Genomic DNA, 18,735 nt, shown 5'->3' on the forward strand with positions numbered 1-18,735 from the left:
AGCAATCATCACATTTGCCCTAGCAACAATTTTCCTAATTATTTTTTCGGAAGAATATTATAATAAACACAAATCTTCTCACTAAAGTAATAATTCAAAAAACTATCAAAAATTGCTACCCAACAGTCACAAAGTCAGTCTTCACCGACTTCATCCCAAGATAACCCAACACCACCTTCAACTACTCAAAATCCTCAAACATCTACACGAATTTCTTTTCAAGATAATCCATACACTTTTGAAGAACGGCACGCTCGTTTATCTGAACCACTAGAACCAGTTCAACGACAAGCATCTCTAAGTGAACCAACATATAATCTTTACCCAACACTACCACAAGAACTAAGTAGAATACGAAACCTTAGTCAAAACCAAAACACAACAGAAATAAATAGACAAATTATACATCCTCGACGAAATAGAAATTTTCAAACTCCCCGAGTTCATTTCGAAATACCTCAATCACCATCACAAACCACTCCAGAAAACACCACTGGTATCACACCAGAAACTCCTACACTTCTCTCACAACGAAGCACTTCAAGTCTACCCTCAGATTACTTAGGTTCAACACCAACATCTGAACAAGCACGAGAAAATCCTTTTAATCCCCCAAACCTCACATCACGACTGCCATATTGGACTACACATTCATTCACACAAGGTGAACCGAATTTAGTCAATGACCCCATAGACATCTCTACAGATACAACATCTTCATCACTACCCGAAACATTATCACTCCCATCAACACCATCGATTAGTCAAATCTCACCGACACCTTTTAACTTAACTTTTCCAAACAACCTCGACGCAAGATACCGAGAACAATCATTAACAAATATCCCTTTAAGATTAGATTGGAATACATTCACAGCACCTCCACCATTATTTGGACAACATCAAGAAAGTAACCGCCTTCATAACTGGGCACTTAATAGATTACAATATCGCCAAGATATTCACAACGATATCCGTGATCACAATATTCAAATACTCCAACAAAACAGTTTACAATTAAAGTTTGAAATCACAGTTAAATTAAACAATATTACACAACATCCCTACCCATTAAACCCACCTAACATAACAGCTCAATCACTACCACCACCGTTTATAACTACTGAAGTAATATATAAATACGACAGATATACCAAAAACACAATTGGTTACATTACATTTTATAACCCATACTCAGGATTATCATACACATGTATATTCTAAAATTATTCAATTTTTTCCAACTCCTTTTTCTAGTAACCTCAAATCAACACATAAACCCTTCCCCCCGTACAGGACCACAAGATTTATTAGTAACACATTACGATTGCGAAGAAAATGAACAAAAAACACTACACAAATATGCAATAAATCAAGTATCACAATGTGAAACAGAACCACAAGCTATAGAAACTACAAATGTAATAGCAACACTCTATTCAAAAGCCCGAGCAACAACAGTTACAGGTTATAAATTCACAGCGACATTTTCCGAAAAGAAAGTACATTGTTCACAAGTCTCCAACGGCAACAAAAACCGACTTGACCATGAATCATTCTATCAAAGTAATATAGAACGTCTTTTACATCTCAATCCCGACGATTGCAAGAATGAATTACTTAGACTAAACATCACACAAAATAAAAACTCCGCAAGAAAGTTAGTTAACTTTCAAGTTTTTTCAGACTCCGTACATCAATCACAACTTGAAAGACACCAAGGACATATAAAACTAGACGACAAATACCCGTATAACGGCGCACACGGACGATTAACCTATGACCTACATGATAAACATTGGATACCACACATTGGTATAAATAACCCATCAAACTGCAAAGCAGACACAAAAAATAAAGGATACCAAGAAATAATGTTTTTCGATTGGAAAATACAACTCGAAAAAATACAACTCACACGAGATTTATCTGATAATACAATGATCTATCAAGGAATCCGACTACCTTGTAAAAATGATCAAGGATATTGCGACCCTACAACAAGAACACAAGCAACAATTGTTTGGTTCCCCGAAGATACATGTACAACATTTCAAGTAGCAAAAATACACGCTCGTATGATAAAATTTCACGAAAAATATTTCATACAATCAATTCCTTATGAACAAGTCCATCCATCACGAAAACGAAGTTCTAATTTTAGAAACATAGACGATATAGAAAATAAATTGACACGTTTTCAAATATATCAAGAAACAGAACTTGCATGTAAATACAGGAATCCACTTCACAAAACACAATACTCTGAAATATTAGTTGAATACGAAAAAGGATTCGACATGACCACTGGAAAAATAAAAATCGACCCATATGCCACAGGTCATCCTCTAAACGAAGGAACATCCTATATACCAGTTAATTTTGAAAAAAGCAACGGACAACCTGGTGGACATCTAAAGCCTTATGACACCAGAAGCACACGCTTACAAGAATTATCACTAATGAATACTACATATTTCGGTAATATCCACTATGATATTCATTTAGATATGAAACTAGATTATACAATTAGCCGAATTTTTCAAGAAATGTCACTTTCCGAATTAGAAACACTACACCAACTATGCGAATTAGAAAGAACACAAATATTACAATCACTTGCACTAGCAGTATTAAAAATACCCTACGCAGGATATCTATTATCAGGAAATAGATCAAATTTTCTAGACTACGAAGGAAACATCTTATGGTTTTATACTTGCACCAAAAAAGTATCACCACTATACGTTTTTGAAGATAAACGTTGTTATAAAAGAATCCCTATCTTTTATAAGAATAAAGTACATTTCGTGGATACACTTTCACGAAGAACCTATTTTTGGGATACCGCAGTCCCATGTGGATCAGAAAATAGCCACAATGTAGTACAACTAAATCCTGATGAAAATAAATATTATCTTCTCACTCCATATCACACATTAATGCAATCACTCAAAAAATTTTCACCAGAAAGCATTCGCGCTATTGCCCGAAACCCAAATATAGACTTACAATCAATAGGAATATACTCAAAATCAGATATCCGACATCACATTAGAACACAACAATTCCAAGAATTGTTAACACAAATGGACACTATACAAAGACAATCAATTGACCAAAATTTACGCAAACTTGCAGAAACCGCAGGATTTGCCGATATCTACACGCAAGACTATAGCGGATATTTTAAAGACATTAAAGATTATATATATCTAAACGGCGAAAAATACCGTCCCCAAGATATATCACCAATCAACATTTTTAGCTTTGTTACACTCAAAAATGAGATCCTCGATTTTCTAGGATGGCCCTACTACATCTTAGAAAAATTGACTATTTTATACGCAATGTTTAACTTTATTGGATTTCTTTTCTCACTTTTGAAAGGAATCTACAACACATGTGCTATACACACACAAGTAAACAGACAAGCAAGCGTAGCACGCATACTCTTTGCAGGATTTTTTGGAATTTTTTCCACATCTATAAACAAAATTCTTTTAGACGCACAAATCAAAGAATATAACACAAAAATAGCAACACGACAAAATACCTACGATGAAGAACATAACAATGTCGACACACAGCCAACGGCACCACAATTACCACCCCTACCACATAACCATCCACTATCCCTAGTCCCACGAAATTTTCGAAATTTGGCAATCACACATAATCCAAATTTTCGACTCAATGCATCGCAAAGTCCCGTCCAACATATAATGACACATCAATCACAAGATGATAATACTTATGAACAAATTATTGAACAGCCCCATACCACCGCTTTTCAATCTCAAAATAATAATTTTTTTAGCCCACGATGAGCCGCCAACTTGGATCACTACACCGATCAAATTCCCATCCAACCAACCTTACCTCCCCAATCCCAATCATACCACTTTTTGCTTTTCCGCCACCCGATTTTCCACCTAGCAATGTAACATCAGGCATGAATTCCGACACTAACTCACATATTTCAGTTTTATACTCCATCTCACAGCTAAATAACCCGAATATTGAAACCCCCGATGAATTTGCCGACTCAGAACCCTCACCATCCAATAATTTTCATAACCCTTCTAATTTTTCTCAACCTCCTTTTCAACCCATATTGTCAAATAACCCTGACCCAATCACTCCCACACCCTCTTATGCTTCCCAAGTTACCCCAACCTACTCATCATACCATTCTGACCAATCCTCTCATTCTCCAGACACACCCCGAATCTCCCCAGAGCTAGATAATTTTATTACCCTCCAACAACAATCCTACCACCTTAACACCCCGACCATAAACCAAATCTCCTCCATTACAAATTCCTCCAATCCCCCTACACCCTCTTCAAATTATACTGAATCATTAACACCATCATCCACATCCACTATATCTTCACTCAACACTAATAGAGCTTACCGCACTTTTAAAAGAAAGTTCCCCAACAATCCTTTCCCAACAAAACCAGGAACAGCCCGTGAATACATCAACCACCCCCAGCATACTAACACTAAAGAATTTTTAGCTATCACTTTACCCTCATTTCCACAATACACCTTAAACACCCCTCACGACGCTAACGAAACACGCAACTATGTAGATGAATACGTTTTAATGCCCACTCTCTCTTGGACCTCATACTATCATTTCACTAACCCTCTTTGCTTACCTTTATCCAACACTTCCATCGATATAGAACGAAACAAAGACATGCTATATCGACTAACTACACCACTAACTGCTAGACAATTTACTTACGTTGGATATAAAAAATCACTAAAAATACACACTGCACCAAGAGCTAACGAATACACACTAGAATACTACGATCACAATATCATCAGAGCTAACCAAGATCAATTCTTAGACGACGATCGCTTCGCAAATCCACAAATCACCGAGAAATTTTTCATCAAGACACCATATGTATTTACACTAAACATCTTCGACCGAAAGTTTGATCACATTATTTCAGAAGCACTAACAAACACACAAGCATACGAAAGTTTTAAAGAACGCTTCCAAATCCTTTCACTAACCTTTCATTTCCTTGCACCACACGAAAGAGATTTGCACTGCTCACATGATATTATGTTGCGCACTAAACAAACACATACATACAGTTACTATCGTTTCATCCAAAATCACTTTGACCTCCACACACCCTCTAGACAACCACACCATCGTTTTCAATTCATCAATTCAAAATACACTTCACCGTATTTCCTAAATTTCACATATTGTATTAAAGACACTAACCTCCATGGTATTCTTCGTAACTATGACCCCATAACCCAAATGTACATTTTCTGCCCCATCACCAAGACCTTCAACGCCGAAGAATCCCGACCCTTCCTTATCCCGCACGAGTTTGTACAGCCTATAGAAATCCCAATTTTAGAATTCATCCACAACACTAAATTTAATCACAAATTATATAACTTAATCCAAAACACACCTTATGAGTTTGCAGTAGGCACTGAAGAACTAACCACTATTAAGGCACTTCAATTGCTTTGACCACTGCTTCAGACTAAAAATATCATCCGCATTTTAGCTAAACTACTAACAACTTCAGAAATAATTCACGACATCTTCCCCCACGGTTTTTTCCCCGACGACTAACAGGTAAGTATGAATTAAGTAAATATTACTAACTAATTACAGTATTAAAAAACTCACCATTCTTTATTCATGTTTTCCTTAGATTTTTAGCTTTCATCCGACAATCACCTACAAAAAACCACAAAAGAAACAATAAAAATCGCAAATTTCATCAAACAATTTTAAAATTCTATTAATCTCTTACACTTATAAATTTCTAAATTTAATATCAATGCAGTAAATTCATCTATAATATTTTCCCCCAAAGCAGTAAATCTAATCATGATGAAAATTTGTATCTTAATGTTCCCCCATGACTAGCAGTAAATTTCTAAATTCTATGTAGTAAATTAAATAAATGCAAATGCAGTACTAACCTTTTGATATTTTCATTCATTCGCACAAAAATTCTATCCACACTCGCACAGCTCGCCCACGAAGAATTGTTTAAAATAATGAATTTCAGTTTCAAGCTTTCACACTCAACAACTCTAACACACGATAACAAGTTTCAATCTTTCCTTTAACCCGGTTGGAAAGGAATCATATACTAAACAAAACTAACCAACGCAGCTCACTAAATACCACAAATCATAGAATAACAGCATGACTAAGAAAAGGAAACCAACGGTACCCAAACCGGATTAACCCAGTTTAAAACTGGATAATTTATTCTTTTGAAGACTATTACAAAGTCTTAGAAAGAAATAATAAAACACAAAAAAGTCGAAAGACAAACCCATACCACACACAATTTGCTTTTTGGAAAAAGTACATAACCAACAAGACATAAGTAAGACCACAACAAACCCAACATAAAACGTTGTCACATAACAGGACCCCTCACAAAAACCGCATGAAATTATACTCCCACTCCTGGCCTAACCCACCAGGAAGGACGTCCTGAGCATGCTCTATAGCCGGCCTAACCCACCGCGCTACATCCACGCTTTGTGACCACACCTTTATTTTTAATAAGAGCTACTCAAGGGTGAGTAACTCTTCAAAATAACCGAACTAAAACAAAAAGCTTTTGTGAAAACAACTAACTAAAATCATTATTAAAAAATATTAAACTAATAAAAGTTTTATAAAATGTAAAATCACATGATGCAATATACAGATCAGAATACAACACCAAGGACGAACATCAAAAGACAAGACGACCCCACTACACTCGAGAGAGAATAACCAACTACAATCGATATGCCGCTCACAATCACAACTCAAAGGATTTAGAGTACGACTTGACTTCGCAGAAAAGGACTTCATTGAACTAGACCAATGACCACCTCGATGTTCAAGTATACGTACAGATCCGAGTAACCAGGCATCCCCTCCACGCACAATCTCCACGCCATTCCCAAACTAGATCAGACACAAAAGAAGTTCTCCACGCAGAACAGAAAAACCTGACATAGCAAACCATTCTGAAATCAGATTTGAGTTTGTTGCAAAGACTTAGTCGTTGTCACAAGAAGAACACAACGTCTAATGTCTCTAACTCCAGCTTCCTGGAACTTCCTTAACAAAAAGGAAACAGAAGAAATATGATGTTCGCCAAATACCAACGTCCATCATCCATCCTTCGAATTGCAGAAGAACTATTCTAAAAAAAACTCTGTAAAACCCGGATGGGTGGAACCTGATCTAAACTATATTTTATGATTGGCTAAATTAAATGTTTTACCAATGTAAAGTATTTAATATTAACCAATCATGATCCATCTAACTAACAACCCACTTATTTGTAAGTGCTGAAGTTACTTGTAATTTCAGCACCAGAGAGATTTGAATTTAACTTAGAAATTAGTTGGACTCTCCCGAGTACTTCAGCAGCCGCAATAAACCAGTATACCCTAGATCTATTGAGCCTAGCAGAGACTAGTTAAACAACCTGAGACTAGATAGTATAAGAGTAAGATTAGGATCGGTATTAGACTAAGAAGTTGCACGAATCTATCCGGCCGAAAATAAGATAGCGTGACGAGCAGACGGTGTACCCTATCCGAAATTACTCTATGAGTTACACACTCCAGTCCTAACTCACTTTTCAAATTTGAACTCAAGACAACAATACCTTTTGAAGGATATTAAAAAAAGTTCCGTCAAAAACGGCTAGTCTGAAGAAAAAACCACACCGAGCACAATTATTCCGTTACTTTCGTATCGAAAGTCGGAACAAAAACTTTCTATTTGTTGTTGTTCTGAACTACTTTATGCAAGCTTTGAAGATTAATCTATGCTGCTGAAAGTTTAGTGCAACAAATTCAAGCGAGACAATCTATCACGCACTCAAAAAGTTATCCCGCTAGGTAACTGGTTATATAAAATACCCTTTACGCCTCAAATTTTGCGAACAACTATTCGCTCACCAGTCTGAGATTAGCTAGGATTAATCGTAACACTCAGCGTTTTGCACTGATAGTCAAAAGTAATATGGACAAATACTTCGAAGCGTGCTTGAAATAGTGCAAAAATAGGCAAATTGGCTATTTTCAATTATGTAGAATTTTATTTATAAAAGATTGTGGGTAGTTTTTCGATTTATCTGAATAGGAGACAACTTCATTGGAAGTTTTAAAAAATTTTCATTTGAAGGCGATGATTTTGATTGCTAAAATTAGCCTCAATAAAGTGCTGTTTTGTTTTTGCTTACAATTCGCCCCTAACTTTTACCATTTTGTTCTGATTGAAAATCAAGTGCGACTTACAAAGTTTAAAATCTGTGGGTTTTCAGACCCCCAAATTTTAACAAAAAAATTTGTAATGAAAGGAAAATCAGTTTTTTTTAATAAGTGAAATCGACAACTACACAGAGCGCCGAGGAATTTAAGCGAATCTTAATTGCGGAAAGCTCTTCACTTGTTCATTCTTAGGAGGATTGATCTTGCGAGAAAATCAGTGCTACTGCCGTTCTGTTACAGTAAATAAAAACAGTACTGCTTCAGAACTCGCCAGCGTCAATTTATCACTGATCAGAGTTAAATCAGGACTGTAACAGCACTGCATCAGTACTGAAAAATCTCAAAAACAACATTAAGATAGTTTCATTCAACCGCTGAAAGCTTAATTTCTAAGCTAAAAATGACTTATAAGTATCTCTAGTTTTTATGGACAGGTTCTTTTTTGGATAAAATCGCACATTCAACCGGAGCATGCATAATTTTTGACTTCCAAGCTTCAATCCAACGGACAACGAAGACAACGAAGTCCAGAAACCAACATTCAAATTCGACCAGGACTTTTGCAGCTGGCGCACTTTTGATCAATTGGTGAAATCCTCCAACTTAGGAAATCGAATAGCAAACAAACTCTATTTGAAAAAAAAACTTATCAATACTCACATGAGAGATGAATTCATTCTTTTTTTCTGCGCAGGCTGAAAACTTGTGGAACTGAATTTCATTTTTTAAAATTTTTGTTGATTTGCTGGGTAAACTTTGCTATATAGAAAAAAAATTTCACGTCTCTTTTGAGTTTTTTTGTTGAAGACTACGTTTAATTTTTAAATTAAATTTTAGCTTTGTGTTGATTTTATTTGGTAGCATTTTATCAGAATGTTCGAGTTACTGCTTAAACCGCCCAACCAATAGCAGGTCGAAGCTTTTTCCATTACAGGTACTTTTAATGCCGATCTTTTAAAAGCCCTCGAGTCACACAAGTTCAAGTAACCAACCTACTCTTTTAATCAAATAGGAGCGCTTTTGTTCACTCGGCTGTGAGGTTGAACTTCAGTATCAGGTGACGAAATCCATAGTCTAAATTTATTTTCGAAGCGAAACAATTCTTACTCTGAATTTAGTTTCTTTAGCTTTGTCTTGTTTTTCATTTTCTAATTTGTTTTCTTTTCTGAAAACTGAGTGACTTGTGAAAGAAAAGCTTTTTATGAAGAAATCATTGATATTTTCTACGTCAGAAAAAGAAAGTTGTAAAAAGAATTTGACAGGTCAAACTTGACCTATCATAACCCACACGCCTCTCCTCATTTTAAACAACCACATTTCAGACCACAACATTTATTTTTCTTAGCTTGCCTCTCCCCCTCCAAAAAAAATACATTTCTCCCACCCCCAAACTTTCATATGAATAAAAAACAACCCTAAAAAAAGTAGACTAGTAGTTGCCAAGTTTTAGATATACCTTTACCTTTTTTGTTCATGTTTTTGGACGAGATCGATGATTCCTTCATCAACCGCATTGGGCTGTAAGCTATGAATTGGAATCTTCTGGACATAGACTTGACAGTTTTCAATGGAGAAGGATCTCCGTATTGTCGATCACTATCATTACGTATCGACACTTCCAAATTGTGCCGGTTGAATTAACTTTGGAAAAAAGCTATCAAAAAAGGAGAAAAAAATGCTATTGATATCATAGATATAGCGCTGAAGTTTTCACCCAAACAGCTATTTTTAAATTCTAGGTTTTAGAAAACTTTTCATTACGAGGCCAAACTTTGCACTGAGGCGCACAAATTTGTGTCTAAATATTCCTGGGTTGCAGCGACAAATCTTTAAACATGTTCCAAAATGTGAGCGGATTCCACTTACAAAACTTCCGTGGAGTCCGCTAACTAAAACTTGTAACGCAATTTTGTCGCCAAATTTGTTGTGTGTATAGATAGCTGTTCAGGATTCCGCAACTGTAAGCGGATTCAATAAAATGTAAGTGGAATCGGCAAATGAAAGTGCAATCCGCATAATTTTTAGACGGTTTCCACAAACTTAGTAGATTCCGAATTTTGTTTAATACTGACCCTGCATATAAAAAGCTAGAGCTGGAAGTCTTATCTATCGCAACGCGGGATTTAAAAGTAAGGACTTAAACATTGCCAGCGGAATCCACGAGCGAATCTCAAAACATTTGTAAACTAAATCGGTGAATGTCACCTTTCAGTATTCTGGAAACCCAACGAATAAATTCAAAATTTGGAGTAATTGGATTGAGAGTGTTTGGAAAGACATCGCACAGCATATCGCCAAATTAGGTCAGTATTTGGGATCACATCAATCTCAAATACTAGTTTTGGAAACACAACACCGAATAAATACAACACAGAACAAATTGTGTTTTGGAAACACAACGAACATCATACCGCCAAATTAGGTCAGTATTTGGGATTGCATCAATCTGAAACCCAAATACTGATCATTATTAGGGATTCTATCAACCCCAAATAATGATGTAGAAGATTACGATTCTAGCTAATTCATGAAGGTAGTTTTTGAGATAAGTCGAAAGTGAAATCAAACCCTTGGGGTATTTTTTGTTTGAAGATATGATGCTGCATCTTCCCGAATACCTTGCTCAAAATTATTGAAGAATTTCAGAACTCCACTTACAATATGCGGATTCCACTTAAAATTTGCGGATTCTACTTACAATTTGCCGCTTCCACTTACAGTTGCGGATTCCGCAACAGCTCAATTTAACTATACACAAGTTTATTACTTGTTTGGGGTTTTCCTGTTTCGTCTGGATTCCGCAAACGCGGAATTGACAAATCCACCTAATTTTGGAACAATTTTAGGCTGTACAATGATTTAGGTATTTGTTTGTGGCATTCAAAACAGCAAAGAAGATCAAAGAAAAGTAACAAGGTTGCGGATTCCGCGACAAATCTGGTTTTGGCCTGTTGCGGTGTCCGCTTACAATGCACAGAATACACAGTTTGGCCTCGTAATAGTATTTTATTGGAAAGTCTTCAATATCTAACAAATGGAAAACTCACAGTTTTCAGCGCTCTTCGAGAACCTTACTGTCGAAATAGAGAGACGAATAAAATGTTGATAACGGGGTGGAATTGGAAGAGGATCTAGTATGTGCTAGTGAAGACATTGGCAGCTTCATTTTTTCGACATTAAATCAAGGCCGAAGTTATTCTTAAATTAAGTGCCCTACTTCGTCAGTGATGTGCAACACTTATCCATCATCAAGCCTCTGGTCTACAACGAACACAGAAGGTCACCTTCTCCAACGGACATGTTTGCCGTGATGAGCTGTACAACTCGTATGGTGGTCTGTTCAATCGTGGATAATGGTCTTAACCTAGTTTAATTTATCGACAATTTTTATAAGTCGTCCACATTGATTTACAAGCTCTGCCAACACATTATTAAGAAATTATCTCGGCAAATTTTTCTGTGTGGCAGACTCATTTCTGCCACAACAGACCATAGCTGACATTTTAAAAAATTTTTTGGGCTGTTTTGACTAAACAATTGTGTTTATTTGGCACGCGCACCCCTTAAAGTTCACTAGATACTGGAACACACGCGGTTACCAGAAAAATTGTATTTTTGGTTGAACTGGGCTGCAGGGCGGTTCGCTTGCTCTGAAAAGTGTAGATCAAGTCGAGTTTATTAGAATCGTAGCATTTCTTTAAACTTCAGGTCAAGTGTGTTGCTTACAGGCCAAGTTATCTATCTTAAACATCACGAACTGCGTGTCTCAAGTATAACATCCAATGGATGTTAAAAAAATTTTGAAGCTAACTAACAAAATTTTTGGCCATTTTTATAACTTAAGTAGCTGTTAAATATTTTCTTCCGAGTTTTTGATGAGTGGCAGTCAAGCGGCTCAAATCCATGACTGCCAGGTTGAAAAAAAAACATCAGTTTTTTTTCCAAAAAAAAAAACAAAAAAACATGCAATTCTTAAGCAGCCACATAAGAGCGGTTAATCCTAAAGAAAACCTCTTTTTCACATAGCTAAATGGTGTTGAATTGAAAAAAAATGTATATATTTCTAGTTTTAATTTGTTAAAGAGTTGCAGACACCCCTCAAATATCCAGACGTCTATTAACGTAAATTGCGTTCGATGTGTCTATTTCCAAGAATGGTCAAAAGCATGCATATTTATAGCTGCTACACAGAATTTGGGTATTTTTATTTATTCCGCCAAAAAATCATTGATTTTGTTTTTTCAATACTTTAGTTGATTTTTTTCCTGAAATGTGGTAAAAAAAAGTACATTTTGTACTGATTGAAAAATTTCCATCTATTCTAATTAAGGTGGAATATTGTTTACTTGGTTAAAATTATTGTTTTTCAGACAATAATAATTTAGCAGCCTTACTGCTTGAGTTTGCCATTTTATTTTAGGTCAAGATAAATTCACTTGGTCGATTGGGGGGACTTTTCATATGAGCCGAGAGCCGACAATTTCTGTTTCATACTCGCTAGTAAGTGGGCAAATACTATTTTAGCTAATCAAAATCGAGATGAGCAAGCAAACTTACGAAGTGAATGAATAATAATTATTACTTTTTTCCTTGTCTGGATTCTGATTGGGTAATTTCAAGTTTGTATATTAACGGACGCGTATCGAAACGCGGTTGCCTACATAATGCTTCATAACAAAATATTCTGTTGATGATTGTCGTACAATGATGCAAAATGAACAGCAAAAATTTTCATAATTCAATTGGTTCAAATTCGGTATAAATTTTGGATCTACCAAATATTTACCCTTTTTCAATCAAGGAGGTAATTCAAGGTAGATAAAGCTAGTCGAAATCTCGACCATTCAGATTGCAGCAAAATTCAAATTATAAAAAAAAGCTCTAATGCTAATTTACTACTCTTAGTTATAGGGCAATTCTTAAAGAGATAATTTAGAAGGAGGCAAGTAGATCTTCTATTTTTGAGCTTTTTCGAGGGTCAAATCTGATGGGAAAAAAACATTTAATTAATTTTTAGCAACATCTCAAAAGCATTATTCAATTTCATCTCAAATAAGCTGCAGAGTTTTGCGCACACCCAAAAAAGAGAGAACCTTCATATCCGCTTAACATTTGAACTTGATAGGTCTTGTCTAATAATTAAAAATAAACGGATTTGTGTCGACCATTACTATTCAATGCTATCTATTTTCTATATTTGTACTTTTTACTTTTCACCACCATCAAAAAATCGAAAATTAGGAGGTTTGAGAGTAGTGGGTTAAAAGATCCCACGACTTCATGAGACTATAACAGAGGTTTTGTTGCTGACAAAAGAATCCAGTCAATAATTGGTTGTTCTCATTCTGATGTATGGTCAAAAAGTGGACAACTTGGACCAAGTAAACAATCTTCCGCTATACAGTGCTGATTCAAATTATCCGGACAAAACGAACAAAACTTAAATTTTTCAACACGTTTTTCTCAAATTGGGTTAAGAAAAGACAAAAAAGACGAGAACAATAAATGCTTAGAATTTCATCAGAATTAAAATAGTGTAATTTTTTTCCCGAAATTCTCAACCAAAAATCTATCCCAAAAAATTGGTCATTTTGGCTTTTTTCAATTAATCAAAATATATGATAAAACTGTTTTGTTAATTGTTGAGGAAAGTATATCACAAGAAGCCTCTTACACGGCCCAACAAAGTTCTAGAGTGCTAAATCTACAAAAAACATGACGAAGAGAAAATATTCCTGCTTGATTGTCAAGAACTGTCATTTTTACTTATTAAAACCCAAATTCTTATCTTTAAACTAATTTTAAACCCTTTACTCAAATTTTGCATATTTAACTTTTCTGCATATTTAACTTTGTTGAACTGTGTAAGTGGTTTCTTGTGATTTAACTTCCTCATCAATTAACAAAGTAGTTTCAGCGTAATTTTTGATTATTTGAAAAAAAGCCAAAATGACCCTTTTTTGGGTTAAAATTTTAGTTGCGAATTTCGGAGAAAAAGTTGCACCTTAAAAATTTTGATGAAATTCTAAGCAAATTTTGTTTCCTTCTTTTTTGTCTAATCTTAATCCAATTTGAGAAAACTTGTTTGAAAATTCAAGTTTTGTTCGTTTTTTCCGGGTAAGTTAAGTCAGCACTGTATCAAAAATTATCACTTTTGAGCATAGTACATATAAGCCTTACTGCTTGATTTTGCCATCAATACTTTTTGGGGTGGATGGATATGCGGTTGTCTATGAACTGCTGCGTAACTGTCTCTTCTATCCTTCTTTGGTGTGCAGTGATTCAAGTTAAAAAGTGATTCAAGTTGAAAAGTTTTGACAATTGAATTGGTAAAAACGTTTAAAGTTTTTGGATCTACTCAGCAATTATCTCGGGTAATTCTTAAATAGAAAAAGTTAACCGGATTTTCGAATATTCAAATTGCAGCAAAATTTGAATTATAAACAAAAAGATCTAGTGCTGAATTGCTGCTTCTATTCATAGGTGTCGCAATTCTTAAAAAGATAATTTAGAAGGGGGCAATTGTCAAGAAGATCCTCTTTTTCTGAGCTTTTTTCTATGCCTTCAGAGGGGCTAGAAACTTAATACCATAAGTTGGGTTCCATAGCAAATCAAAAATTTCAAGAAAACTATGTCTTTTCCGAATTATGGCGAATGTTTTTCATAGCATATTTTGACTAAATTGAAGTGCTGAGCTCTCTAAAAACAGTATAAAGTCTCTATAATGAAAACTTTTAGAATTTTAGAGAAAAACCGGTCAAAAACTGTTTTGACCAACAAAAATGCGTGAGTTGGATACTAATTTTTGGTGTGCGTTCCCGACTCGAAATCATTAAATAAAAGTTGGTTGGTCAATGTGGATCTTGTAAATTATTACCTTTTGGGTGGTGAGGCCATCGGTCGAATCCCCAGAGGAGTTCCCCTTTATTCGCCCAGATAAGTTATATTGACCGTGAAAAGCAAGATTGTGGAACCATCTTAATTTCAATCCGCTAAAATAGGCAGGGTTTACTTCAGCTCAGTTTAGATAAGGTGTTTTCATCTATCGAATTGGGTGTCAAGGCTTTTTTTACTGATGAAATATGATATAAATAATAATTGAGAGCATCCAAATCACTGTTATTTGTAATTGTAGAAGCTACAACTAGCTTGCCCTAATGGCAATAAGGACGTAGTGGGGCGCTGCGCTGTGAATATGAAATGAAGACGAAGTTTGCAGAGCACTATTTGAAACAGATTCATCTACGGGGAAACCCCTCGTGCGTGAAGGACCGAAAGAGCGAAAACAATGTCAGCCAATTAGAATGCACTATTCAAAAAGCGGAGAGAAATAACAAATGGAAAAAAGCCAGTTATGGAGTTTCCTAAAGACGCTGATTGGTTGAATTTTTTCGCGCTTTCTGCCTTTAACTCATGAGTCTATAGCCACCTCATGAGCCGAATGGCGAGATTGTATGGCAACAGAACGACAAGGCATCTGTATCTGATTGACTTACGTACACAGTTTGTCTCAGATACGATATATGGCCATTGAGTCATACTACGCGCTTCCCTAGTGTACTTGGAATGCAAATCTTGCAACATTCTTGCAAGGTAATGCAAATCTTGCAAGATTCTTGCAAGGAAAAGCAATATTTGCAAGATTCTTGCAAGGTAATGCAAATCTTGCAAGATTCTCGCAAGGGAATGCAATATTGCAAAACTTTTGTGAGGGAATGCAATTCTTGCAAGATATTTGCAAGGCAAAAAAATCTTGCAAAAATCTTGCAAGATGAAACAAAAATAAGGTTTTTTTTGCAAAATATCCTGCACGTGTAACGTCCGAGAAGCCCTTATCAGCTCAATTGTTGGTCTTTCGCAAGGTAAATAGCTGAATGTAACATGTGATCGTTTGTTTCTCTGATGTGAACTTCTGCTTCGTATGTCGACCGGCTACTGAAAGAACTACCATACCATTTCCCGGGTCGACGTTTGCGATTTATGTTTCGACCGACTCGACAAAAAATTGGTATGCTTCAATCGTCTCAACCCAAGCTGTCTAAGATCGACCGAGAAAAAATATTTTGAGCAAGTTTGATTGAGGAAAAACTTATCCGCTGTAGATTTTCGGTCGAAATCTGACATGCGTTTCGACCCGCTTCCGTTTTATTTGGAAAAGTTTTATTGTTCCGACTTTCGATACGAAAGTAACGGAATATTTGTGCTCGGGGTGGTTTTTTTTCTTCAGACAAATTTCGACTTTTTAACTAGCCATTTTTGACGGAATTTTTTTATATCATTCGAAAAGTATTGTTGTCCTGAGCTCAAATTTGAAAAGATATTTCACCTGTGATCATTTTTCGTAAAGTTACGGGGGTTTAAGGATTGCCATTTTGGCCAATTTGGGACAATTAACGCGCGATATATTCCGAGCTATAAACGCATAAGCGGGAGATTTAATCCGCCTTAGAAATCGTTCCAAATTGGTTCAAGAAAGCTTATATGCCATAATTGATATAATAATAGGAGCGAAATCTATCCTTTTGTACTTTATATGGCGTGTGGGGAGATGATTTTCATAAAAATTTTCACATTTTAGAAGAAAAAGAATTTTTCTTTTGTTTTATTTCATTGAATTTCTTAAAGTATTACTGCTCCATAAACTTTAAAAGGCAGTCGGAACACTCAGGGTTTCACCCTGATACGAGCAGTCTTGTTTTGTTTTTAGCTAGGAGAGCCATGAGTATGTGTAGTAGGGCCTCCGCGTAAACTGGAGCCAATCTGTTCACAGCTGCCAAACTGTTCAGCGATGAGAGTGCGAAGAGATAATACGGCCGCGTCCAGACAATTCGGCCACAGACAATTCAGCCGATTTGAAATTCAGACAATTCAGCCAAAATTATGCAGACAATTCAGCCAAAGACAGTTCAGCCAATAATTGTGACCGCCGCAGTCGCGCCAACGTGTTGCGAGCTTGCCACCAAAGGGTAGGAATCTATACGAAATTTAGAGCCGGTTATCGCCGCAAAGCGGCGACGCGCGCGTATCGCGCCCACCGGCGACCTTAAACCGAGAAATAACTCCAATTTCAATTTTTTTTCTTCCGAATCTAGCGTTTTGTAAAACTGGCTGAATTGTCTCAGGCTGATTTAACTTTATATTTCTGGCTGAATTGTCTGAATTTCAAATTGGCTGAATTGTCTTTGGCCGAATTGTCTGTGCGCTAATACGGCTATTAAGAGAAATACGCGAACAAGACATAGAAACGGCCGGAAACCAGTTCATCCCGTGTTGACGTTTTGGTGTTATGTTTTGACCAATTTAACCAAACTTGGCTATGTTTCTACCGACACGATCGCAAGTAAAATTACGTTCGACACTGTTCGGCCCGAGCATGCTACCTTTCGATCGACTCAACCCATGCCTAATATTTTTGACCAAACACTTTTCCAAACTCGCTATTATTTACGCAACACAAAAATGGAACAACACTGATATTTTTCAGCATTAACTATTAAAATATGTTGAATAGAAAATTCAATTCATCTTGAGTCTGGACTTGTCAAAAATAAAAAAAATCAGTTCATTAAAATTTTCCTATGTCGTTTTTTTATCGGCGAAACATCGCAACTCGGATTTTTTCTAAGATCAAGTGAAGCCTTTTTTTGAGTTCGACTATGTTTCGAAACCGCGTTCGAATCTGCCTTCGACTATGTTTCGGCCACACTGTGTGCTCGACATTGTGTTTGACTATGTTTCGACTTTGCTATGTGTTCTATTATTCTTCGACCACTCTTTATGTTCGACTATGTTTGTGTTTGGTTATGTTCCGATCAAACTCTATATTCCTCTTTGTGTTTGACTCTGTTTCGACAACACTATGTGCACAATTACTCGATTATTATTCAACCACTTTTTGGGTTTGACTATGTTTTGACTTTGCTATCTGTTCTATTATTCTTCGACCACTCTTTATGTTCGACTATATTTGTGTTTGGTTATGTTCCGATCAAACTTTATATTCCTCTTTGTGTTTGACTCTGTTTCGACAACACTATGTGCACAATTACTCGATTATTATTCAACCACTTTTTGGGTTTGACTATGTTTTGACTTTGCTATCTGTTCTATTATTCTTCGACCACTCTTTATGTTCGACTATGTTTGTGTTTGGTTATGTTCCGATCAAACTCTATATTCCTCTTTGTGTTTGACTCTGTTTCGACAACACTATGTGCACAATTACTCGATTATTATTCAACCACTTTTTGGGTTTGAATATGTTTTGACCATACTTTGTATATGGTCAAAACTTAGTTGTGTTGAGCCGAAAAGGCATAGTTGCTTTCGATTTTGCGTTGGACCAAAAGGCTGTTTTTGACCACGAGTTTCGGGTCGAGCAAAATCCGGGTGCTCTACCGAGTTCAGTCAAAACATAAATCGAACACCTCAACCATGGATGTT

The 18,735-nt window shown here is 36.0% G+C and overlaps 1 long non-coding RNA gene across 2 annotated transcripts in view; it reads right to left on the bottom strand.

Moving 5' to 3' along the window:
- The window catches only part of LOC134853252 (uncharacterized), a 35,439-nt gene extending 20,161 nt beyond the window's left edge, over positions 1–15,278 (bottom strand). Inside the window, exon 1 of one of the 2 annotated variants that reach the window (XR_010164328.1) lies at positions 15,170–15,278. This is a non-coding gene — a long non-coding RNA (uncharacterized LOC134853252). Of the gene's footprint in view, positions 1–8,952; positions 9,175–15,169 lie in introns of those variants that run through there. The other variant, XR_010164327.1, reaches the window with a different exon arrangement.
- Between the last annotated feature and the right edge of the window lie 3,457 nt (positions 15,279–18,735).

Source organism: Symsagittifera roscoffensis, chromosome 8 (genome assembly GCF_963678635.1).
Source record: "Symsagittifera roscoffensis chromosome 8, txSymRosc1.1, whole genome shotgun sequence".
NCBI lineage: Eukaryota > Metazoa > Xenacoelomorpha > Acoela > Convolutidae > Symsagittifera > Symsagittifera roscoffensis.